The sequence below is a fragment of the Hyla sarda genome, chromosome 9, assembly GCF_029499605.1.
Source record: "Hyla sarda isolate aHylSar1 chromosome 9, aHylSar1.hap1, whole genome shotgun sequence".
NCBI classification, from domain to species: domain Eukaryota; kingdom Metazoa; phylum Chordata; class Amphibia; order Anura; family Hylidae; genus Hyla; species Hyla sarda.
In genome coordinates this window covers 78,895,673-78,921,254 of record NC_079197.1, presented here as the reverse complement: position 1 = coordinate 78,921,254, position 25,582 = coordinate 78,895,673, and positions in this window count along the sequence as shown.

The following is a 25,582-nucleotide window of genomic DNA, read 5'->3' as shown; positions in this document are numbered from 1 at the left end:
GGATATGAGGATGGGATATAAGGTCGGGATATGAGGATGGGATATGAGGTCAAGATAGGAGGTGGGAATATGAGGACAGGATATAAGGATGGGATATGAGGTTGAGATATGAGGACAGAATATGAGAATGGAATATGAGGACGGGATAGAAGGTCGAGATATGAGGACAGGATTTGAGGATGGGATATGAGGATGGGATATAAGGTCGGGATATGAGGACAGGATATGAAGTCGGGATATGAGGACGGGATATGAGGTTGGGACATAAGGACGGGATATGAGGATAGCATATGAGGACAGGATATGAGGATGGGACATAAGGATGGGATATGAGGTTGTGATATGAGGATGGGATATGAGGACAGGATATGAGGATGGGATGTGAGGACGGGATAGGAGGATGGGATATTAGGTCTGGATAGGAGGACAGCATATGAGGATGGCATACGAGGTCGAGATATGAGAATGGGATATGAGGACAGGATAGGAGGTCGGGATATGAGGACAGGATAAGAGGATGGGATATAAGGTCGGGATATGAAGTAGGGATATGAGGACAAGATGTGAGGATGGGATGTGAGGTCGGGATATGAGGACAGGATATTAGGTCGTGATAAGAGGATGGATATGAGGACAGGATATGAGGTCGGGATATGAGGAAGGGATATGAGGATTGGATTGGAGGTCGAGATAGGAGGTCGGGATAGGAGGTCGAGATAGGAGGATGGGATATGAGGACGGGATAGGAGGACGAGATAGAAGGACGGAATAGGAGGTCGGGATAGGAGGTCGAGATATGATGACAGGATAGGAGATTGGGATATGAGGACGTGATATGGGGTTGGGATATGACAACAATATATGAGGACGGGATATGAAGTCAAAAGCTTCCTCCTCTGTTTATTTTCCTCCCCAACAAGCATTAGGAAGGAAAAACCGGGCAATGATGGGTATTCAGCTAGTATATATATATAAAACTCAATGAGGGAGATTTATCAAAACTTGTGCAGAGCAAGAGTGGTGCAGTTGCCCATGGCAACCAATCAGATTGCTTCTTTCATTTTACAGAGGCCTTATTAAAAACGGAAAGAAGCAAGCCGATTAGTTGCTATGGGCAACTGAACAACTGGACAACTTTTCCTGTGGACAGGTTTTGATAAATCTCCCCCAATGTGTGTGTGTGTGTGTGTGTGTGTGTATGTGTGTGTATGTGTGTGTATGTTCCAGCATTACGTCCAAAAGGCAAAAGATATAAACATGAAACTTGGCACACACGTTACTTATATGTCAACAACAAAGATATGATAGGTGATTTAACCCTTACTCCCCATTACACCCCATTTGCCAGGGTCAGGGTTTTTGTTTAAAGTCCCATACAAGTCTATGGAAAATATATGTTACTGCATAACTTTCCAAAATGGCTTGAGATATTTCGATAATACTTGGTCACATGTTACTTATATGACCACTTAAACTATAGGATAATTAATTTAACCCTTAACTACCCCCATTTGTCAGGGTCGGGGTTTTTGTTTAAAGTCCCATGCAAATCATTGGGAAATGTATGTTCCGACATAACTTCCGTACAGCTGGAGATATTTCAATAATACCTGGTACACATATTACTTATATGTCAAATAAAAAGATATGATAGTTAAATTAACCTTATATAAAAGATGGGTTTTTGTTTCAAGTCCCATGCAAGTATATGGAACTTCCAGTACCTTACTCCACAAGCTCCGTTCTGCATCTCCTGGTGAATGTGTCAATCCGGCTTGTAAGCCATACCCCATCTCACATAGACAAGCCCACATTTTAAGCCCCACTCCTTATATTATCTACCCTTTTATGTGCATCGGTATGGCTTGCAAATCATGCCCAGTCCCACAAAGCCACGTCCCCTTCTATTTTCAGCTTACAATATCTTCATCACAAATCAGTCCCATCTGAGGACAGGATATGAGGATGGGATATAAGGTCGGGATATGAGGATGGGATATGAGGTCAAGATAGGAGGTGGGAATATGAGGACAGGATATAAGGATGGGATATGAGGTTGAGATATGAGGACAGAATATCAGAATGAAATATGAGGACGGGATAGGAGGATGGGAGATAAGGACGGGATATGAGGATGGGATATGAGGACAGGATATGAGGTCGGGATATGAGGTCTGGATAGGAGGACAGCATATGAGGATGGCATACGAGGTCGGGATATGAGAATGGGATATAAGGACAGGATATGAGGTACAGGATAAGAGGATGGGATATAAGGTCGGGATATGAGGTAGGGATATGAGGACAAGATGTGAGGACAGGATGTGAGGTCGGGATATGAGGACAGGATATTAGGTCGTGACAAGAGGATTGATATGAGGACAGAATATGAGGTTGGGATACACTAATACTCTTCTCACTTTGCCAAGTTATCGGACAACCTGGCCCCAAAATTATGGATTATAGAAGGATAGCAGCATTGTCACGATGCCGGCTGGCAGGTAGTGGATCCTCTGTGCCAGAGAGGGATTGGCGTGGACCGTGCTAGAGGATCGGTTCTAAGTCACTACTGGTTTTCACCAGAGCCCGCCGCAAAGCGGGATGGTCTTGCTGCGGCGGTAGTGACCAGGTCGTATCCCCTAGCAACGGCTCAACCTCTCTGGCTGCTGAAGATAGGCGCGGTACAAGGGAGTAGACAGAAGCAAGGTCGGACGTAGCAGAAGGTCGGGGCAGGCAGCAAGGATCGTAGTCAGGGGCAACGGCAGAAGGTCTGGAATCACAGGCAAGGAACACACAAGGAACGCTTTCACTGGCACTAGGGCAACAAGATCCGGCGAGGGAGTGAAGGGGAAGTGAGGTGATATAGGGAAGTGCACAGGTGTAAACACTAATTGGAACCACTGCACCAATCAGCGGTGCAGTGGCCCTTTAAATCGCAAAGACCCGGCGCGCGCGCGCCCTAGGGAGCGGGGCCGCGCGCGCCGGGACAGAACTGACGGGGAGCGAGTAAGGTACGGGAGCCGGGGTGCGCATCGCGAGCGGGCGCTACCCGCATCGCGAATCGCATCCCGGCCGGAGGTAGTAACGCAGCGCCCCGGGTCCGTGGAACCGACCGGGGCGCTGCAGTGAGGGAAGTGTAGCGAGCGCTCCGGGGAGGAGTGGGGACCCGGAGCGCTCGGCGTAACAGTACCCCCCCCCTTGGGTCTCCCCCTCTTCTTGGGGCCTGAGAACCTGAGGATCAGACTTTTGTCCAGGATATTGTCCTCAGGTTCCCAGGACCTCTCTTCTGGACCACAACCCTCCCAATCCACTAAAAAAAAAGTTCTTCCCCTGACCTTTTTAGAGGCCAAAATCTCTTTGACAGAGAAGATGTCCGAGGAGCCGGAAACAGGAGTGGGAGGAACAGATTTAGGAGAAAAACGGTTGAGGATGAGAGGTTTAAGAAGAGAGACGTGAAAGGCATTAGGGATACGAAGAGAAGGAGGAAGAAGAAGTTTGTAAGAGACAGGATTAATTTGACACAAAACTTTAAAAGGACCAAGATAGCGTGGTCCCAACTTATAGCTCGGGACACGGAAACGGACATATTTAGCGGAGAGCCATACCTTGTCTCCAGGGGAAAAAATGGGAGGAGCTCTTCTTTTCTTATCTGCGAATCTCTTCATGCGAGAAGAAGCCTGTAAGAGAGAATTTTGGGTCTCTTTCCATATGGTGGAAAGATCACGAGAAATTTCATCCACAGCGGGCAGACCAGAGGGCAAGGGGGTAGGGAGGGGGGGAAGAGGGTGACGGCCGTACACCACGAAAAACGGAGATTTGGAGGAAGATTCAGAGATTCTGAAATTATACGAGAATTCGGCCCAAGGTAGAAGATCTGCCCAGTCATCCTGGCGGGAGGAAACAAAATGTCGTAAATAGTCACCCAAGATCTGGTTAATTCTCTCTACTTGTCCATTGGATTGAGGATGGTATGCAGAAGAAAAATTTAATTTAATCTTGAGTTGTTTACAGAGAGCCCTCCAGAATTTAGACACAAATTGGACGCCTCTATCCGAGACGATCTGTGTAGGCAACCCGTGAAGACGAAAAATGTGTACAAAAAATTGTTTAGCCAACTGAGGCGCTGAAGGAAGACCAGGAAGAGGGATGAAATGTGCCATTTTGGAGAATCGATCAACGACCACCCAAATAACAGTGTTGCCATGGGATGGGGGTAAGTCAGTAATAAAATCCATACCAATCAGAGACCAAGGTTGTTCGGGGACAGGTAGAGGATGAAGAAAACCAGCGGGCTTCTGGCGAGGAGTCTTATCCCGGGCACAGATAGTGCAGGCTCGCACAAAGTCCACCACATCAGTCTCTAGAGTCGGCCACCAATAGAAGCGAGAGATGAGTTGCACAGATTTCTTGATGCCCGCATGACCTGCGAGATGGGAGGAGTGACCCCATTTGAGGATCCCAAGGCGTTGGCGTGGAGAAACAAAGGTCTTTCCTGGAGGAGTTTGCCTGATGGAGGCTGGAGAAGTGGAAATCAGGCAGTCAGGAGGAATGATGTGTTGAGGAGAGAGTTCAATTTCAGAGGCATCTGAGGAACGAGAGAGAGCATCGGCCCTAATGTTTTTATCAGCAGGCCGAAAGTGAATTTCAAAATTAAATCGGGCAAAGAACAGAGACCACCTGGCCTGACGAGGATTCAGCCGTTGGGCAGACTGGAGGTAGGAGAGGTTCTTGTGATCGGTGTAAATAATAACTGGAAATCTTGATCCCTCCAGCAGATGCCTCCATTCCTCAAGTGCTAATTTAATGGCTAGAAGCTCTCGATCCCCGATGGAGTAGTTCCTCTCCGCCGGAGAGAAGGTCCTGGAAAAAAAACCACAAGTAACAGCATGCCCGGAAGAGTTTTTTTGTAGAAGGACAGCTCCAGCTCCCACTGAGGAGGCATCAACCTCCAATAGGAAGGGTTTAGATGGGTCAGGTCTGGAGAGCACGGGAGCCGAAGAAAAGGCAGACTTGAGTCGTTTAAAGGCGTCTTCCGCTTGAGGAGGCCAAGACTTGGGATCGGCATTTTTTTTTGTTAAAGCCACAATAGGAGCCACAATGGTAGAAAAATGTGGAATAAATTGCCTGTAATAATTGGCGAACCCCAAAAAACGTTGGATGGCACGGAGTCCGGAGGGGCGTGGCCAATCTAAGACGGCAGAGAGTTTATCTGGGTCCATTTGTAGTCCCTGGCCAGAGACCAAGTATCCTAGAAAAGGAAGAGATTGGCATTCAAACAGACATTTCTCTATTTTGGCATAGAGTTGATTATCACGAAGTCTCTGAAGAACCATACGGACATGCTGGCGGTGTTCTTCAAGATTGGCAGAAAAAATCAGGATATCGTCCAGATATACAACAACACAGGAGTATAGTAGATCACGAAAAATTTCATTAACAAAGTCTTGGAAGACGGCAGGGGCGTTGCATAGACCAAAGGGCATGACCAGATACTCAAAGTGTCCATCTCTGGTGTTAAATGCCGTTTTCCATTCATCCCCCTCTCTGATGCGGATGAGATTATAAGCACCTCTTAAGTCCAGTTTGGTAAAAATATGGGCACCTTGGAGACGATCAAAGAGTTCAGAGATGAGGGGTAGGGGGTAGCGGTTCTTAACCGTGATTTTATTAAGACCGCGGTAGTCAATGCAAGGACGTAGAGAGCCATCTTTTTTGGACACAAAGAAAAATCCGGCTCCGGCAGGAGAGGAGGATTTACGGATAAAGCCCTTTTTTAAATTTTCTTGGACGTATTCAGACATGGCAAGAGTCTCTGGGACGGACAGAGGATAGATTCTGCCCCGGGGTGGAGTAGTGCCCGGGAGGAGGTCAATGGGACAATCATAAGGCCTGTGAGGAGGTAGAGTCTCAGCTTGTTTTTTGCAAAAAACGTCCGCAAAGTCCATATAGGCCTTAGGGAGACCGGTTACATGAGGAAGCACAGGGACACGGCAAGGTTTACTGGGAACCGGTTTTAAGCAGTCCTTGGAACAAGAGGGCCCCCAACTCTTGATCTCCCCAGTGGACCAATCCAGGATTGGGGAATGGAGTTGAAGCCAGGGAAGTCCAAGAAGGATTTCAGAAGTGCAATTGGGGAGAACCAACAGTTCAATCCTCTCGTGATGAGATCCGATGCACATTAGAAGGGGCTCCGTGCGGAAACGTATAGTACAGTCCAATCTTTCATTGTTTACACAATTGATGTAGAGGGGTCTGGCGAGACTGGTCACCGGGATGTTGAACCTGTTGACGAGGGAGGCTAAGATGAAATTTCCTGCAGATCCAGAGTCCAAGAAGGCCACAGCAGAGAAGGAGAAGGCAGAGGCAGACATCCGCACAGGCACAGTAAGACGTGGAGAAGCAGAGTAGACATCAAGGACTGTCTCACCTTTGTGCGGAGTCAGCGGACGTCTTTCCAGGCGGGGAGGACGGATAGGACAATCCTTCAGGAAGTGTTCGGTACTAGCACAGTACAGGCAGAGATTCTCCATGCGGCGTCGTGTCCTCTCTTGGGGTGTCAGGCGAGACCGGTCGACCTGCATAGCCTCCACGGCGGGAGGCACAGGAACAGATTGCAGGGGACCAGAGGAGAGAGGAGCCGGGGAGAAGAAACGCCTCGTGCGAACAGAGTCCATATCCTGGCGGAGCTCCTGACGCCGTTCGGAAAAACGCATGTCAATGCGAGTGGCAAGATGGATGAGTTCATGTAGGTTAGCAGGGATTTCTCGTGCGGCCAGAACATCTTTAATGTTGCTGGATAGGCCTTTTTTAAAGGTCGCGCAGAGTGCCTCATTATTCCAGGATAATTCTGAAGCAAGGGTACGGAACTGTACGGCATACTCGCCAACGGAAGAATTACCCTGGACCAGGTTCAACAGGGCAGTCTCAGCAGAAGAGGCTCGGGCAGGTTCCTCAAAGACACTTCGAATTTCCGAGAAGAAGGAGTGTACAGAGGCAGTGACGGGGTCATTGCGGTCCCAGAGCGGTGTGGCCCAAGCCAGGGCTTTTCCAGACAGCAGGCTGACTACGAAAGCCACCTTAGACCTTTCAGTGGGGAACTGGTCCGACATCATCTCCAAGTGTAATGAACATTGGGAAAGAAAGCCACGGCAAAACTTAGAGTCCCCATCAAATTTATCCGGCAAGGATAGTCGTATTCCAGAAGCGGCCACTCGCTGCGGAGGAGGTACAGGAGCTGGCGGAGGAGATGATTGCTGGAGCTGTGGTAGTAACTGTTGTAGCATAACAGTCAGTTGAGACAGCTGTTGGCCTTGTTGCGCAATCTGTTGTGACTGCTGGGCGACCACCGTGGTGAGGTCAGCGACAACTGGCAGAGGAACTTCAGCGGGATCCATGGCCGGATCTACTGTCACGATGCCGGCTGGCAGGTAGTGGATCCTCTGTGCCAGAGAGGGATTGGCGTGGACCGTGCTAGAGGATCGGTTCTAAGTCACTACTGGTTTTCACCAGAGCCCGCCGCAAAGCGGGATGGTCTTGCTGCGGCGGTAGTGACCAGGTCGTATCCCCTAGCAACGGCTCAACCTCTCTGGCTGCTGAAGATAGGCGCGGTACAAGGGAGTAGACAGAAGCAAGGTCGGACGTAGCAGAAGGTCGGGGCAGGCAGCAAGGATCGTAGTCAGGGGCAACGGCAGAAGGTCTGGAATCACAGGCAAGGAACACACAAGGAACGCTTTCACTGGCACTAGGGCAACAAGATCCGGCGAGGGAGTGAAGGGGAAGTGAGGTGATATAGGGAAGTGCACAGGTGTAAACACTAATTGGAACCACTGCACCAATCAGCGGTGCAGTGGCCCTTTAAATCGCAAAGACCCGGCGCGCGCGCGCCCTAGGGAGCGGGGCCGCGCGCGCCGGGACAGAACTGACGGGGAGCGAGTAAGGTACGGGAGCCGGGGTGCGCATCGCGAGCGGGCGCTACCCGCATCGCGAATCGCATCCCGGCCGGAGGTAGTAACGCAGCGCCCCGGGTCCGTGGAACCGACCGGGGCGCTGCAGTGAGGGAAGTGTAGCGAGCGCTCCGGGGAGGAGTGGGGACCCGGAGCGCTCGGCGTAACAAGCATAAGGGAAAAATACACATTTTGAACCGAAAAACCCATTCAAAATACAGGCCTACGTCCTCCCCTTCAACCTGCCTGTCCATCTACAAATATACCCTTTTTAATAATAATAATACACTCCTCCTTTGCATTGAAAAAAGCAAACAGTAAAGTTGCCACATGCAGCCATCCTTTCATCCATTTGTCCTTCTGCACCTATTTTCCCAAACCATGCACTCATACTGTTCTCATTTTGCCAAGTTATCGGACAACCTGGCCCCAAAATTATGGATTATAAAAGGGTAGCAGCATAAGGAAAAATTACAGTATTTATCGGGGTATACCACACACCGGCCTATAACACGCACCCTCATTTTACCAAAGATATATGGGTAAAAAAAAGTTTTATACCCCAATATCCTTCATTAAATGAGGGTGCGTGTGTGTGCATGTGTATACCCCGATACACTGTTTCTGACCCCACAGAAGCCCCAGGAAAGGCAGGGGGAGAGAGGCCATTGCTGCCCGCTTCTCTCCCCCTGCCTTTCCTGGGGTCTAGAGCCCTGCTACCGCCGCTTCTCTCCCTCTGCTATCGGCGCCGCTGCCCCTTCTCTCCCCCTGGCTATTGGTGCTGCTGCCCCATTGCCGGCGCCGATAGCCAGAGGGAGAGAAGCGGCGCCGGCAATGGGGCAGCGGCACCGATAGCCAGGGGGAGAGAAGGGGCAGCGGCACCCATTGCCGGCGCCGCTGCCCCGTTGCCTCCCCCATCCCTGGTTGTATAGTTACCTGTTGCCAGGGTCGGGTCCGCGCTGCTAAAGGCCTCCGGTGTGCGTCCCCTGCGTCATTGCTATGTGCTGCGAGACGCAATGACGAGTGACGTCACTCGTCATTGCGCCGCGCCATGCAGCGCACAGCAACGACGCAGGGTATGCACACTGGAGGCCTGAAGCAGCCCTGACCCGACCCAAGCAACAGGTAATTATACAACCGGGGATGGGGGAGGCAACGGGGCAGCGGCGCAGGCAATGGGTGCCGCTGCACCTTTTCTCCCCCTGTCTGTCGGCGCCGCTGCCCCATTGCCGGCGCCACTTCTCTCCCCCTGGCTATCGGTGCCGGCAATGGGGCAGCGGCACCGATAGCCAGGGGGAGAGAAGGGGCAGCGGCGCCGATAGCAGGGATAGAGAAGCAGTCAGCGACGGCAGGTCTCTGCACCTGCAAAAGCCGCTGCAGTTCATTGATGTAAAGCACCCGCTTTAAATCACTGAACTGCAGCGGCTTATCGGCGTATAACACGCAGATAGACTTTAGGCTAAAAATTTTAGCCTAAAAAATGTGTGTTATACGCCGATAAATAAGGTACACATTTTGAACCGAAAAACCCATTTGAGTTATTACGTTCAAAATACAGGCCTACCTCCTCCCCTTCTGCCTGCCTGTCCATCTCCAAATATACTCTTTTTAATAATTTTACGCTCCTCCTTTGCATTGAAAAAAAGCAAACAGTAAAGTTGCCATATGCAGCCATCCTTTAATCCATTTGTCCTTCTGCACCTATTTTCCCAAACCATGCACTCATACTGTTATCATGTCGCCAAGTTATTAGACTACCTGGCTCAAAAATTATGGATTATAAAAGGGTAGCAGCATAAGGGAAAATTACCATATTTATATGGGTATACCACGTACATGCCTATAACACGAACCTTCATGTTAACAAGGATATTTGTGAAAAAAAATTTTTTACCCAAATATCCTTGATAAAATGAGGGTGCATTTGTGTGCATGTGTACACCCCGATACACTGTTTCTGACCCCACAAAAGCCTCCAGGAAAGGCAGGGGGAGAGAGGCCGTCGCTGCCCGCTTCTCTCCCTCTGCCTTTCCTGGGGTCTAGAACCCTGCTACCGCAGCTTCTCTCCCCCTGCTATAGGCGCCACTGCCCCTTCTCTCCCCCTGGCTATCGGTGCCGCTGCCCCATTGCCAGCGCCGATAGCCAGGGGAGAGAAGCGGCGCCGGCAATGGGGCAGCGGCGCCGATAGCCAGGGGGAGAGAAGGGGCAGCGGCAGCCATTGCCTTAGACGGTGCGCTGCTTCAGGCCTACGGCGTGCGTCCCCTGCGTCGTTGCTATGCGCTGCGAGACGCAATGACGAGTGACGTCACTCCTCATTGCGCCGCGCAGTGCATAGCAACGACGCAGGGGATGCATACCGGAGGCCTGAAGCAGCGCTGACCCGACCCCGGCAACAGGTAATTATACAACATTATACAATGGCTGCAGCTGCCCCTTCTCTCCCCCTGTCTGTTGGCGCCTTTGCCCCATTGCCGGCGCCGCTTCTCTCCCCCTGGCTATCGGTGCCGGCAATGGGGCAGCGGCACCGATAGCCAGGGGGAGAGAAGGGGCAGCGGTGCCGATAGCAGGGGGAGAGAAGCCGTCAGCGACAGCAGGTCTCTGCACCTGCAAAAGCTGCTGCAGGTCATTGATTTAAAGCGCCCGCTTTAAATCACTGAACTGCATCGGCTTATCGGCGTATAACACGCAGATAGACTTTAGGCTAAAAATTTTAGCCTAAAAAATGCGTGTTATACGCCGATAAATACGGTACACATTTTGAGCCGAAAAACCCATTTGAGTTATTATGTTCAAAAAACAGGCCTACCTCCTCCCCTACAGCCTGCCTGTCCATCTCCAAAAATAAATTTTTTAACAATTATACGCTCTTCTTTTACTTTGGTAAAACTAATAAACAGTTGAGTTGCCATATGCTGCTATCCTTTCATCGATTTGTGCTTCTACACCTATGTTCCGAAACCATCATACACTCATACTGTTTTCACTTTGCCAAGTTATTGGACAACCTGGCCCCAAAATTATGGATTATAAAAGGATAGCAGCATAAGGGAAAAATACACATTTTGAACCCAAAAACCCATTTGAGTTTTTGAGTTCAAAATACAGGCCTACCTCCTCCCCTACAGCCTGCCTGTCCATCTCCCTTCTGCTTTGGGGCAATTTTCTCCAGATCCTTTAGTTAGAATACATCTTTAGTTTCGAAAAATATTTCCATCATCTTCGTTCTTTTTTTCATCGACACTAAGACCTCTTTTCTTAGACATTCTGCCGCTAGTCACGCGGGAAACCCGAGAACTGTAAAGATACTGATACCTTTTTTAATAATCATATACTCTTCTTTGCTTTGGAAAAACAAACAGTTAAGTTGCCATATGCAACTATCCTTTCATCGATTTGTGCTTCTACACCTATGTTCCCAAACCATGCACTCATACTGTTTTCACTTTGCCAAGTTATCGGATAACCTGGCCCAAAAATTATCGATTATAAAAGGATAGCAGCATAAGGGAAAAATACATATTTTGAACCCAAAAACCCATTTGAGTTTTTAAGTTCAAAATACAGGCCTACCTCCTCCCCATCAGCCTGCCTGTCCATCTCCAAAAATACCCTTTTTTAATAATTATGCACTCTTCATTTGCTTTGGAAAAACAAACAGTTAAGTTGCCATATGCTGCTATCCTTTCATCGATTTGTGCTTCTACACCTATGTTCCCAAACCATCATACACTCATACTGTTTTCACTTTGCCAAGTTATCGGACAACCTGGCCCCAAAATTATGGATTATAACAGGATAGCAGCATAAGGGAAAAATACACATTTTGAACCCAAAAACCCATTTGAGTTTTTAAGTTCAAAATACAGGCCTACCTCCTCCCCTACAGCCTGCCTGTCCATCTCCAAAAATAGCCTTTTAATAATTATACGCTTCTCCTTTGCATTGAAAAAAAGCAAACAGTAAAGTTGCCAGATGCGGCCATCCTTTCATCCATTTGTCCTTCTGCATCTATTTTCCCAAACCACGCACTCATACTGTTATTATGTCGCCAAGTAATTAGACTACCTGGCCCAAAAATTATGGATTATAAAAGGATAGCAGCATAAGGGAAAAATACACATTTTGAACCCAAAAACCCATTTGAGTTTTTAAGTTAAAAATACAGGCCTACCTCCTCCCCTACAGCCTGCCTGTCCATCTCCAAAAATACCCTTTTTAATAATTATACGCTCCTCCTTTGCATTGAAAAAAAGCAAACAGTAAAGTTGCCAGATGCGGCCATCCTTTCATCCATTTGTCCTTCTGCATCTATTTTCCCAAACCATGCACTCATACTGTTATTATGTCGCCAAGTAATTAGACTACCTTGCCCAAAAATTATGGATTATAAAAGGATAGCAGCATTAGTGAAAAATACACATTTTGAACCCAAAAACCCATTTGAGTTTTTAAGTCCAAAATACAGGCCTACCTCCTCCACTACAGCCTGCCTGTCCATCTCCAAAAATACCCTTTTTAATAATTATACGCTCCTCCTTTGCATTGAAAAAAAGCAAACAGTAAAGTTGCCAGATGCGGCCATCCTTTCATCCATTTGTCCTTCTGCATCTATTTTCCCAAACCATGCACTCATACTGTTATTATGTCGCCAAGTAATTAGACTACCTGGCCCAAAAATTATGGATTATAAAAGGGTAGCAGCATAAAGGAACATTACCGTATTTATCGGGGTGTACCACGCATCCGCCTATAACACACACCCTCATTTTATCAAGGATATTTGGGTAAAAGAATTTTTTTACCCAAATATCCTTCATAAAATGAGGGTGCGTGTGTGTGCATGTGTATACCCCAATACACTGCTTCTCACCCCACAGAGCCCCCAGGAAAGGCAGGGGGAGAGAGGCCGTCGCTGCCTGCTTCTCTCCCCCTGCCTTTCCTGGGGTCTAGAACCCTGCTACCGCCGCTTCTCTCCCCCTGCTATCGGCGCCGCTGCCCCTTCTCTCCCCCTGGCTATCGTTGCCGCTGTCCTATGGCCAGCGCCGATAGCCAGGGGGAGAGAAGCGGTGTCGGCAATGGGGCAGCTGCACCGATAGCCAGGGGGAGATAAGGGGCAGCGGCACCCATTGCCGTGGCCGCTGCCCCGTTGCCTCCCCCATCCCTAGTTGTATAATTACCTGTTGCCGGGGTCGGGTCCGCGCTGCTTCAGGCCTCCGGTGTGCGTCCCCTACATCATTGCTATGCGTTGCGAGACGCAATGACGAGTGATGTCACTCGTCATTGCGCCGCGCCATGCAGCGCATAGCAACGACGCAGGGGATGCACCCCGGAGTCCTGAAGCAGCGCTGACCCGACCCCAGCAACAGGTAATTATACAACCGGGGATGGGGGAGGCAACAGGGAAGCGGCGCCGGCAATGGGTGCCGCTGCCCCTTCTTTCTTTCTTTCTACCTCCTCCCCTACAGCCTGCCTGTCCATCTCCAAAAATACCCTTTTTAATAATTATACGCTCCTCCTTTGCATTGAAAAAAAGCAAACAGTAAAGGTGCCAGATGCGGCCATCCTTTCATCCATTTGTCCTTCTGCATCTATTTTCCCAAACCATGCACTCATACTGTTATTATGTCGCCAAGTAATTAGACTACCTGGCCCAAACATTATGAATTATAAAAGGATAGCAGCATTAGTGAAAAAAACACATTTTGAACCCAAAAACCCATTTGAGTTTTTAAGTTCAAAATACAGGCCTACCTCCTCCCCTACAGCCTGCCTGTCCATCTCCAAAAATACGATTTTTAATATTTATACGCCTCTCCTTTGCATTGAAAAAAAGCAAACAGTAACGTTGCCAGATGCGGCCATCCTTTCATCCATTTGTCCTTCTGCATCTATTTTCCCAAACCATGCACTCATGCTGTTATTATGACGCCAAGTAATTAGACTACCTGGCCCAAAAATTATGGTTTATAAAAGGATAGCAGCATTAGTGAAAAAAACACATTTTGAACCCAAAAACCCATTTGAGTTTTTAAGTTCAAAATACAGGCCTACCTCCTCCCCTACAGCCTGCCTGTCCATCTCCAAAAATACCATTTTTAATAATTATACGCTCCTCCTTTGCATTGAAAAAAAGCAAACAGTAAAGTTGCCAGATGCGGCCATCCTTTCATCCATTTGTCCTTCTGCATCTATTTTCCCAAACCATGCACTCATACTGTTATTATGTCGCCAAGTAATTAGACTACCTGGCCCAAAAATTATGGATTATAAAAGGGTAGCAGCATAAGGGAACATTACCGTATTTATCGGGGTGTACATCGCACTGGCCTATAACACGCACCCTCATTTTACCAAGGATATTTGGGTAAAAAAAGTTTTTACCCAAATATCCTTCATAAAATGAGGGTGCGTGTGTGTGCATGTGTGTACCCCGATACACTGCTTCTCAACCCACAGAGCCCCCAGGAAAGGCAGGGGGAGAGAGGCCGTCACTGCCTGCTTCTCTCCCCCTGCCTTTCCTGGGGTCTAGATCCCTGCTAACGCCGCTTCTCTCCCCCTGCTATCGGCGCCGCTGCCCCTTCTCTCCCCCTGGCTATCGGTGCCGCTGTCCCATTGCCAGCGCCGATAGCCAGGGGGAGAGAAGCGGCGCTGGTAATGGGGCAACGGCACCGATAGCCAGGGGGGCATAAGGGGCAGCGGCACCTATTGCCGGCGCCGCTGCCCCGTTGCCTCCCCCATCCCTAGTTGTATAACTACCTGTTGCCGGGGTCGGGTCCGAGCTGCTTCAGGCCTCTGTTGTGCGTCCCCTGCATCATTGCTATGCGTTGCGAGACCCAATGACGAGTGACGTCTCTCGTCATTGCGCCTCGCCATGCAAAGCATAGCAACGACGCAGGGAATTCACACAAGAGGCCTGAAGCAGCGCTGACCCGACCCCAGCAACAGGTAATTATACAACCGGGGAAGGGGGAGGCAACGGGGCAGCGGCGCCGGCAATGGGTGCCGCTGCCCCTTCTTTCCCCCTGTCTGTCGATATCGCTGCCCCATTGCCGGCGCCGTTTCTCTCCCCCTGGCTATCGGCGCCGGCAATGGGGCAGCGGCACTGATAGCCAGGGGACGAGAAGGGGCAGCAGCGCCGATAGCAGGGGTAACCATCATACACTCATACTGTTTTCACTTTGCCAAGTTATCGGACAACCTGGCCCCAAAATTATGGATTATAAAAGCATAGCAGCATAAGGGAAAAATACACATTTTGAACCCAAAAACCCATTTGAGTTTTTAAGTTCAAAATACAGGCCTACCTTCTCCCCTACAGCCTGCCTGTCCATCTCCAAAAATAGCCTTTTAATAATTATACGCTCCTCCTTTGCATTGAAAAAAAGCAAACAGTAAAGTTGCCAGATGCGGCCATCCTTTCATCCATTTGTCCTTCTGCATCTATTTTCCCAAACCACGCACTCATACTGTTATTATGTCGCCAAGTAATTAGACTACCTGGCCCAAAAATTATGGATTATAAAAGGATAGCAGCATAAGGGAAAAATACACATTTTGAACCCAAAAACCCATTTGAGTTTTTAAGTTCAAAATACAGGCCTACCTCCTCCCCTACAGCCTGCCTGTCCATCTCCAAAAATACCCTTTTTAATAATTATACGCTCCTCCTTTGCATTGAAAAAAAGCAAACAGTAAAGTTGCCAGATGCGGCCATCCTTTCATAAATTTGTCCTTCTGCATCTATTTTCCCAAACCATGCACTCATACTGTTATTATGTCGCCAAGTAATTAGACTACCTTGCCCAAAAATTATGGATTATAAAAGGATAGCAGCATTAGTGAAAAATACACATTTTGAACCCAAAAACCCATTTGAGTTTTTAAGTTCAAAATACAGGCCTACCTCCTCCCCTACAGCCTGCCTGTCCATCTCCAAAAATACCCTTTTTAATAAGTATACGCTCCTCCTTTGCATTGAAAAAAAGCAAACAGTAAAGTTGCCAGATGCGGCCATCCTTTCATCCATTTGTCCTTCTGCATCTATTTTCCCAAACCATGCACTCATACTGTTATTATGTCGCCAAGTAATTAGACTACCTGGCCCAAACATTATGAATTATAAAAGGATAGCAGCATTAGTGAAAAAAACACATTTTGAACCCAAAAACCCATTTGAGTTTTTAAGTTCAAAATACAGGCCTACCTCCTCCCCTACAGCCTGCCTGTCCATCTCCAAAAATACGATTTTTAATAATTATACGCCTCTCCTTTGCATTGAAAAAAAGCAAACAGTAAAGTTGCCAGATGCGGCCATCCTTTCATCCATTTGTCCTTCTGCATCTATTTTCCCAAACCATGCACTCATGCTGTTATTATGTCGCCAAGTAATTAGACTACCTGGCCCAAAAATTATGGTTTATAAAAGGATAGCAGCATTAGTGAAAAATACACATTTTGAACCCAAAAACCCATTTGAGTTTTTAAGTTCAAAATACAGGCCTACCTATTCCCCTACAGCCTGCCTGTCCATCTCCAAAAATACCATTTTAATAATTATACGCTCCTCCTTTGCATTGAAAAAAAGCAAACAGTAAAGTTGCCAGATGCGGCCATCCTTTCATCCATTTGTCCTTCTGCATCTATTTTCCCAAACCATGCACTCATACTGTTATTATGTTGCCAAGTAATTAGACTACCTTGCCCAAAAATTATGGATTATAAAAGGATAGCAGCATTAGTGAAAAAAACACATTTTGAACCCAAAAACCCATTTGAGTTTTTAAGTTCAAAATACAGGCCTACCTCCTCCCCTACAGCCTGCCTGTCCATCTCCAAAAATACCATTTTTAATAATTATACGCTCCTCCTTTGCATTGAAAAAAAGCAAACAGTAAAGTTGCCAGATGCGGCCATCCTTTCATCCATTTGTCCTTCTGCATCTCTTTTCCCAAACCATGCACTCATACTGTTATTATGTCGCCAAGTAATTAGACTACCTGGCCCAAAAATTATGGATTATAAAAGGGTAGCAGCATAAGGGAACATTACCGTATTTATCGGGGTGTACATCGCACTGGCCTATAACACGCACCCTCATTTTACCAAGGATATTTGGGTAAAAAAAGTTTTTACCCAAATATCCTTCATAAAATGAGGGTGCGTGTGTGTGCATGTGTGTACCCCGATACACTGCTTCTCAACCCACAGAGCCCCCAGGAAAGGCAGGGGGAGAGAGGCCGTCACTGCCTGCTTCTCTCCCCCTGCCTTTCCTGGGGTCTAGATCCCTGCTAACTCCGCTTCTCTCCCCCTGCTATCGGCGCCGCTGCCCCTTCTCTCCCCCTGGCTATCGGTGCCGCTGTCCCATTGCCAGCGCCGATAGCCAGGGGGAGAGAAGCGGCGCCGGTAATGGGGCAACGGCACCGATAGCCAGGGGGGCATAAGGGGCAGCGGCACCTATTGCCGGCGCCGCTGCCCCGTTGCCTCCCCCATCCCTAGTTGTATAATTACCTGTTGCCGGGGTCGGGTCCGAGCTGCTTAAGGCCTCTGTTGTGCGTCCCCTGCATCATTGCTATGCGTTGCGAGACGCAATGACGAGTGACGTCTCTCGTCATTGCGCCGCGCCATGCAAAGCATAGCAACGACGCAGGGAATGCACACCGGAGGCCTGAAGCAGCGCTGACCCGACCCCAGCAACAGGTAATTATACAACCGGGGAAGGGGGAGGCAACGGGGCAGCGGCGCCGGCAATGGGTGCCACTGCCCCTTCTTTCCCCCTGTCTGTCGATATCGCTGCCCCATTGCCGGCGCCGTTTCTCTCCCCCTGGCTATCGGCGCCGGCAATGGGGCAGCGGCACTGATAGCCAGGGGACGAGAAGGGGCAGCAGCGCCGATAGCAGGGGTAACCATCATACACTCATACTGTTTTCACTTTGCCAAGTTATCGGACAACCTGGCCCCAAAATTATGGATTATAAAAGCATAGCAGCATAAGGGAAAAATACACATTTTGAACCCAAAAACCCATTTGAGTTTTTAAGTTCAAAATACAGGCCTACCTCCTCCCCTACAGCCTGCCTGTCCATCTCCAAAAATAGCCTTTTAATAATTATACGCTCCTCCTTTGCATTGAAAAAAAGCAAACAATAAAGTTGCCAGATGCGGCCATCCTTTCATCCATTTGTCCTTCTGCATCTATTTTCCCAAACCACGCACTCATACTGTTATTATGTCGCCAAGTAATTAGACTACCTGGCCCAAAAATTATGGATTATAAAAGGATAGCAGCATAAGGGAAAAATACACATTTTGAACCCAAAAACCCATTTGAGTTTTTAAGTTCAAAATACAGGCCTACCTCCTCCCCTACAGCCTGCCTGTCCATCTCCAAAAATACCCTTTTTAATAATTATACGCTCCTCCTTTGCATTGAAAAAAAGCAAACAGTAAAGTTGCCAGATGCGGCCATCCTTTCATAAATTTGTCCTTCTGCATCTATTTTCCCAAACCATGCACTCATACTGTTATTATGTCGCCAAGTAATTAGACTACCTTGCCCAAAAATTATGGATTATAAAAGGATAGCAGCATTAGTGAAAAATACACATTTTGAACCCAAAAACCCATTTGAGTTTTTAAGTTCAAAATACAGGCCTACCTCCTCCCCTACAGCCTGCCTGTCCATCTCCAAAAATACCCTTTTTAATAAGTATACGCTCCTCCTTTGCATTGAAAAAAAGCAAACAGTAAAGTTGCCAGATGCGGCCATCCTTTCATCCATTTGTCCTTCTGCATCTATTTTCCCAAACCATGCACTCATACTGTTATTATGTCGCCAAGTAATTAGACTACCTGGCCCAAACATTATGAATTATAAAAGGATAGCAGCATTAGTGAAAAAAACACATTTTGAACCCAAAAACCCATTTGAGTTTTTAAGTTCAAAATACAGGCCTACCTCCTCCCCTACAGCCTGCCTGTCCATCTCCAAAAATACGATTTTTAATAATTATACGCCTCTCCTTTGCATTGAAAAAAAGCAAACAGTAAAGTTGCCAGATGCGGCCATCCTTTCATCCATTTGTCCTTCTGCATCTATTTTCCCAAACCATGCACTCATGCTGTTATTATGTCGCCAAGTAATTAGACTACCTGGCCCAAAAATTATGGTTTATAAAAGGATAGCAGCATTAGTGAAAAATACACATTTTGAACCCAAAAACCCATTTGAGTTTTTAAGTTCAAAATACAGGCCTACCTATTCCCCTACAGCCTGCCTGTCCATCTCCAAAAATACCATTTTAATAATTATACGCTCCTCCTTTGCATTGAAAAAAAGCAAACAGTAAAGTTGCCAGATGCGGCCATCCTTTCATCCATTTGTCCTTCTGCATCTATTTTCCCAAACCATGCACTCATACTGTTATTATGTTGCCAAGTAATTAGACTACCTTGCCCAAAAATTATGGATTATAAAAGGATAGCAGCATTAGTGAAAAAAACACATTTTGAACCCAAAAACCCATTTGAGTTTTTAAGTTCAAAATACAGGCCTACCTCCTCCCCTACAGCCTGCCTGTCCATCTCCAAAAATACAATTTTTAATAATTATACGCTCCTCCTTTGCATTGAAAAAAAGCAAACAGTAAAGTTGCCAGATGCGGCCATCCTTTCATCCATTTGTCCTTCTGCATCTATTTTCCCAAACCATGCACTCATACTGTTATTATGTCGCCAAGTAATTAGACTACCTGGCCCAAAAATTATGGATTATAAAAGGGTAGCAGCATAAGGGAACATTACCGTATTTATCGGGGTGTACATCGCACTGGCCTATAACACGCACCCTCATTTTACCAAGGATATTTGAGTAAAAAAAGTTTTTACCCAAATATCCTTCATAAAATGAGGGTGCGTGTGTGTGCATGTGTGTACCCCGATACACTCCTTCTCAACCCACAGAGCCCCCAGGAAAGGCAGGGGGAGAGAGGCCGTCGCTGCCTGCTTCTCTCCCCCTGCCTTTCCTGGGGTCTAGATCCCTGCTAACGCTGCTTCTCTCCCCCTGCTATCGGCGCCGCTGCCCCTTCTCTCCCCCTGGCTATCGGTGCCGCTGTCCCATTGCCAGCGCCGATAGACAGGGGGAGAGAAGCGGCGCCGGTAATGGGGCAACGGCACCGATAGCCAGGGGGGCATAAGGGGCAGCGGCACCCATTGCCGGCGCCGCTGCCCCGTTGCCTCCCCCATCCCTAGTTGTATAATTACCTGTTGCCGGGGTCGGGTCCGAGCTGCTTCAGGCCTCTGTTGTGCGTCCCCTGCATCATTGCTATGCGTTGCGAGACGCAATGACGAGTGACGTCTCTCGTCATTGCGCCGCGCCATGCAAAGCATAGCAACGACGCAGGGAATGCACACCGGAGGCCTGAAGCAGCGCTGACCCGACCCAAGCAACAGGTAATTATACAACCGGGGATGGGGGAGGCAACGGGGCAGCGGCGCCGGCAATGGGTGCCGCTGCCCCTTCTTTCCCCCTGTCTGTCGACATCGCTGCCCCATTGCCGGCGCCGTTTCTCTCCCCCTGGCTATCGGCGCCGGCAATGGGGCAGCGGCACTGATAGCCAGGGGGAGAGAAGGGGCAGCAGCGCCGATAGCAGGGGTAACCATCATACACTCATACTGTTTTCACTTTGCCAAGTTATCGGACAACCTGGCCCCAAAATTATGGATTATAAAAGCATAGCAGCATAAGGGAAAAATACACATTTTGAACCCAAAAACCCATTTGAGTTTTTAAGTTCAAAATACAGGCCTACCTCCTCCCCTACAGCCTGCCTGTCCATCTCCAAAAATAGCCTTTTAATAATTATACGCTCCTCCTTTGCATTGAAAAAAAGCAAACAGTAAAGTTGCCAGATGCGGCCATCCTTTCATCCATTTGTCCTTCTGCATCTATTTTCCCAAACCACGCACTCATACTGTTATTATGTCGCCAAGTAATTAGACTACCTGGCCCAAAAATTATGGATTATAAAAGGATAGCAGCATAAGGGAAAAATACACATTTTGAACCCAAAAACCCATTTGAGTTTTTAAGTTCAAAATACAGGCCTACCTCCTCCCCTACAGCCTGCCTGTCCATCTCCAAAAATACCCTTTTTAATAATTATAAGCTTCTCCTTTGCATTGAAAAAAAGCAAACAGTAAAGTTGCCAGATGCGGCCATCCTTTCATCCATTTGTCCTTCTGCATCTATTTTCCCAAACCATGCACTCATTTTGTTATTATGTCGCCAAGTAATAAGACTACCATGCCCAAAAATTATGGATTATAAAAGGATAGCAGCATTAGTGAAAAATACACATTTTGAACCCAAAAACCCATTTGAGTTTTTAAGTTCAAAATACAGGCCTACCTCCTCCCCTACAGCCTGCCTGTCCATCTCCAAAAATACCCTTTTTAATAATTATACGCTCCTCCTTTGCATTGAAAAAAAGCAAACAGAAAAGTTCCCAGATGCGGCCATCCTTTCATCCATTTGTCCTTCTGCATCTATTTTCCCAAACCATGCACTCATACTGTTATTATGTCGCCAAGTAATTAGACTACCTGGCCCAAAAATTATGGATTATAAAAGGGTAGCAGCATAAAGGAACATTACCGTATTTATCGGGGTGTACCACGCATCCGCCTATAACACACACCCTCATTTTATCAAGGATATTTGGGTAAAATAATTTTTTTACCCAAATATCCTTCATAAAATGAGGGTGCGTGTGTGTGCATGTGTATACCCCAATACACTGCTTCTCACCCCACAGAGCCCCCAGGAAAGGCAGGGGGAGAGAGGCCGTCGCTGCCTGCTTCTCTCCCCCTGCCTTTCCTGGGGTCTAGAGCCCTGCTACCGCCGCTTCTCTCCCCCTGCTATCGGCGCCACTGCCCCTTCTCTCCCCCTGGCTATCGTTGCCGCTGTCCTATGGCCAGCGCCGATAGCCAGGGGGAGAGAAGCGGTGTCGGCAATGGGGCAGCTGCACCGATAGCCAGGGGGAGATAAGGGGCAGCGGCACCCATTGCCGTCGCCGCTGCCCCGTTGCCTCCCCCATCTCTAGTTGTATAATTACCTGTTGCCGGGGTCGGGTCCGCGCTGCTTCAGGCCTCCAGTGTGCGTCCCCTACATCATTGCTATGCGTTGCGAGACACAATGACGAGTGATGTCACTCGTCATTGCGCCGCGCCATGCAGCGCATAGCAACGACGCAGGGGATGCACCCCGGAGTCCTGAAGCAGCGCTGACCCGACCCCAGCAACAGGTAATTATACAACCGGGGAAGGGGGAGGCAACAGGGAAGCGGCGCCGGCAATGGGTGCCGCTGCCCCTTCTTTCTTTCTTTCTACCTCCTCCCCTACAGCCTGCCTGTCCATCTCCAAAAATACCCTTTTTAATAATTATACGCTCCTCCTTTGCATTGAAAAAAAGCAAACAGTAAAGGTGCCAGATGCGGCCATCCTTTCATCCATTTGTCCTTCTGCATCTATTTTCCCAAACCATGCACTCATACTGTTATTATGTCGCCAAGTAATTAGACTACCTGGCCCAAATATTATGAATTATAAAAGGATAGCAGCATTAGTGAAAAAAACACATTTTGAACCCAAAAACCCATTTGAGTTTTTAAGTTCAAAATACAGGCCTACCTCCTCCCCTACAGCCTGCCTGTCCATCTCCAAAAATACAATTTTTAATAATTATACGCTCCTCCTTTGCATTGAAAAAAAGCAAACAGTAAAGTTGCCAGATGCGGCCATCCTTTCATCCATTTGTCCTTCTGCATCTATTTTCCCAAACCATGCACTCATACTGTTGTTATGTCGCCAAGTAATTAGACTACCTGGCCCAAAAATTATGGTTTATAAAAGGATAGCAGCATTAGTGAAAAATACAAATTTTGAACCCAAAAACCCATTTGAGTTTTTAAGTTCAAAATACAGGCCTACCTCCTCCCCTACAGCCTGCCTGTCCATCTCCAAAAATACCCTTTTTAATAATTATACGCTCCTCCTTTGCATTGAAAAAAAGCAAACAGTAAAGTTGCCAGATGCGGCCATCCTTTCATCCATTTGTCCTTCTGCATCTATTTTCCCAAACCATGCACTCATACTGTTATTATGTCGCCAAATAATTAGACTACCTGGCCCAAAAATTATGGTTTATAAAAGGATAGCAGCATTAGTGAAAAATACACATTTTGAACCCAAAAACCCATTTGAGTTTTTAAGTTCAAAATACAGGCCTACCTCCTCCCCTACAGCCTGCCTGTCCATCTCCAAAAATACCCTTTTAATAATTATACTTTTCTCCTTTGCATTGAAAAAAAGCAAACAGTAAAGTTGCCAGATGCGGCCATCCTTTCATCCATTTGTCCTTCTGCATCTATTTTCCCAAACCATGCACTCATACTGTTATTATGTCGCCAAGTAATTAGACTACCTTGCCCAAAAATTATGGATTATAAAAGGATAGCAGCATTAGTGAAAAAAACACATTTTGAACCCAAAAACCCATTTGAGTTTTTAAGTTCAAAATACAGGCCTACCTCCTTCCCTACAGCCTGCCTGTCCATCTCCAAAAATACCATTTTTAATAATTATACGCTCCTCCTTTGCATTGAAAAAAAGCAAACAGTAAAGTTGCCAGATGCGGCCATCCTTTCATCCATTTGTCCTTCTGCATCTATTTTCCCAAACCATGCACTCATACTGTTATTATGTCGCCAAGTAATTAGACTACCTGGCCCAAAAATTATGGTTTATAAAAGGATAGCAGCATTAGTGAAAAATACACATTTTGAACCCAAAAACCCATTTGAGTTTTTAAGTTCAAAATACAGGCCTACCTCCTCCCCTACAGCCTGCCTGTCCATCTCCAAAAATACCCTTTTTAATAATTATACGCTCCTCCTTTGCATTGAAAAAAAGCAAACAGTAAAGTTCCCAGATGCGGCCATCCTTTCATCCATTTGTCCTTCTGCATCTATTTTCCCAAACCATGCACTCATACTGTTATTATGTCGCCAAGTAATTAGACTACCTGGCCCAAAAATTATGGATTATAAAAGGGTAGCAGCATAAGGGAACATTACCGTATTTATCGGGGTGTGCAACGCACCGGCCTATAACACGCACCCTCATTTTACCAAGGATATTTGGGTAAAAAAAGTTTTTACCCAAATATCCTTCATAAAATGAGGGTGCGTGTGTGTGCATGTGTGTACCCCGATACACTGCTTCTCAACCCACAGAGCCCCCAGGAAAGGCAGGGGGAGAGAGGCCGTCGCTGCCTGCTTCTCTCCCCTTGCCTTTCCTGGGGTCTAGAGCCCTGCTACCGCCGCTTCTCTCCCCCTGCTATCGGCGCCGCTGCCCCTTCTCTCCCCCTGGCTATCGGTGCCGCTGTCCCATTGCCAGCGCCGATAGCCAGGGGGAGAGAAGCGGCGCCGGTAATGGGGCAACGGCACCGATAGCCAGGGGGGCATAAGGGGCAGCGGCACCCATTGCCGGCGCCGCTGCCCCGTTGCCTCCCCCATCCCTAGTTGTATAATTACCTGTTGCCGGGGTCGGGTCCGAGCTGCTTCAGGCCTCTGTTGTGCGTCCCCTGCATCATTGCTATAAGTTGCGAGACGCAATGACGAGTGACGTCTCTCGTCATTGCGCCGCGCCATGCAAAGCATAGCAACGACGCAGGGAATGCACACAAGAGGCCTGAAGCAGCGCTGACCCGACCCCAGCAACAGGTAATTATACAACCGGGGATGGGGGAGGCAACGGGGCAGCGGCACCGGCAATGGGTGCCGCTGCCCCTTCTTTCCCCTGTCTGTCGACATTGCTGCCCCATTGCCGGCGCCGTTTCTCTCCCCCTGGCTATCGGCGCCGGCAATGGGGCAGTGGCACTGTTAGCCAGGGGGAGAGAAGGGGCAGCAGCGCCGATAGCAGGGGTAACCATCATACACTCATACTGTTTTCACTTTGCCAAGTTATCGGACAACCTGGCCCCAAAATTATGGATTATAAAAGGATAGCAGCATAAGGGAAAAATACACATTTTGAACCCAAAAACCCATTTGAGTTTTTAAGTTCAAAATACAGGCCTACCTCCTCCCCTACAGCCTGCCTGTCCATCTCCAAAAATACCCTTTTTAATAATTATACGCTCCTCCTTTGCATTGAAAAAAAGCAAACAGTAAAGTTGCCAGATGCGGCCATCCTTTCATCCATTTGTCCTTCTGCATCTATTTTCCCAAACCATGCACTCATACTGTTATTATGTCGCCAAGTAATTAGACTACCTGGCCCAAAAATTATGGATTTTATATCAGACAGGAGGCCTTCGCATTATATTGCATAACTTTCTTTACTGCAAATATATAGCAGCCATATTAAACATGTTTCAACAAGTAATCAAGAAAAAACTTTAGGTACACAGGTGTAGCATTACAGGTACATACAACCAAGCATGCTAGATATAGTAACAACCAATGAGCATGTAGCCCAGGTGATATAAGGTCTCCACTGACAGGATTAATCTTCTTTCTTTGCTGCTGCTTCACAGTTACAGATGAGTATTCCTTGCTCTGTCACTGTATAATCATTTGCAT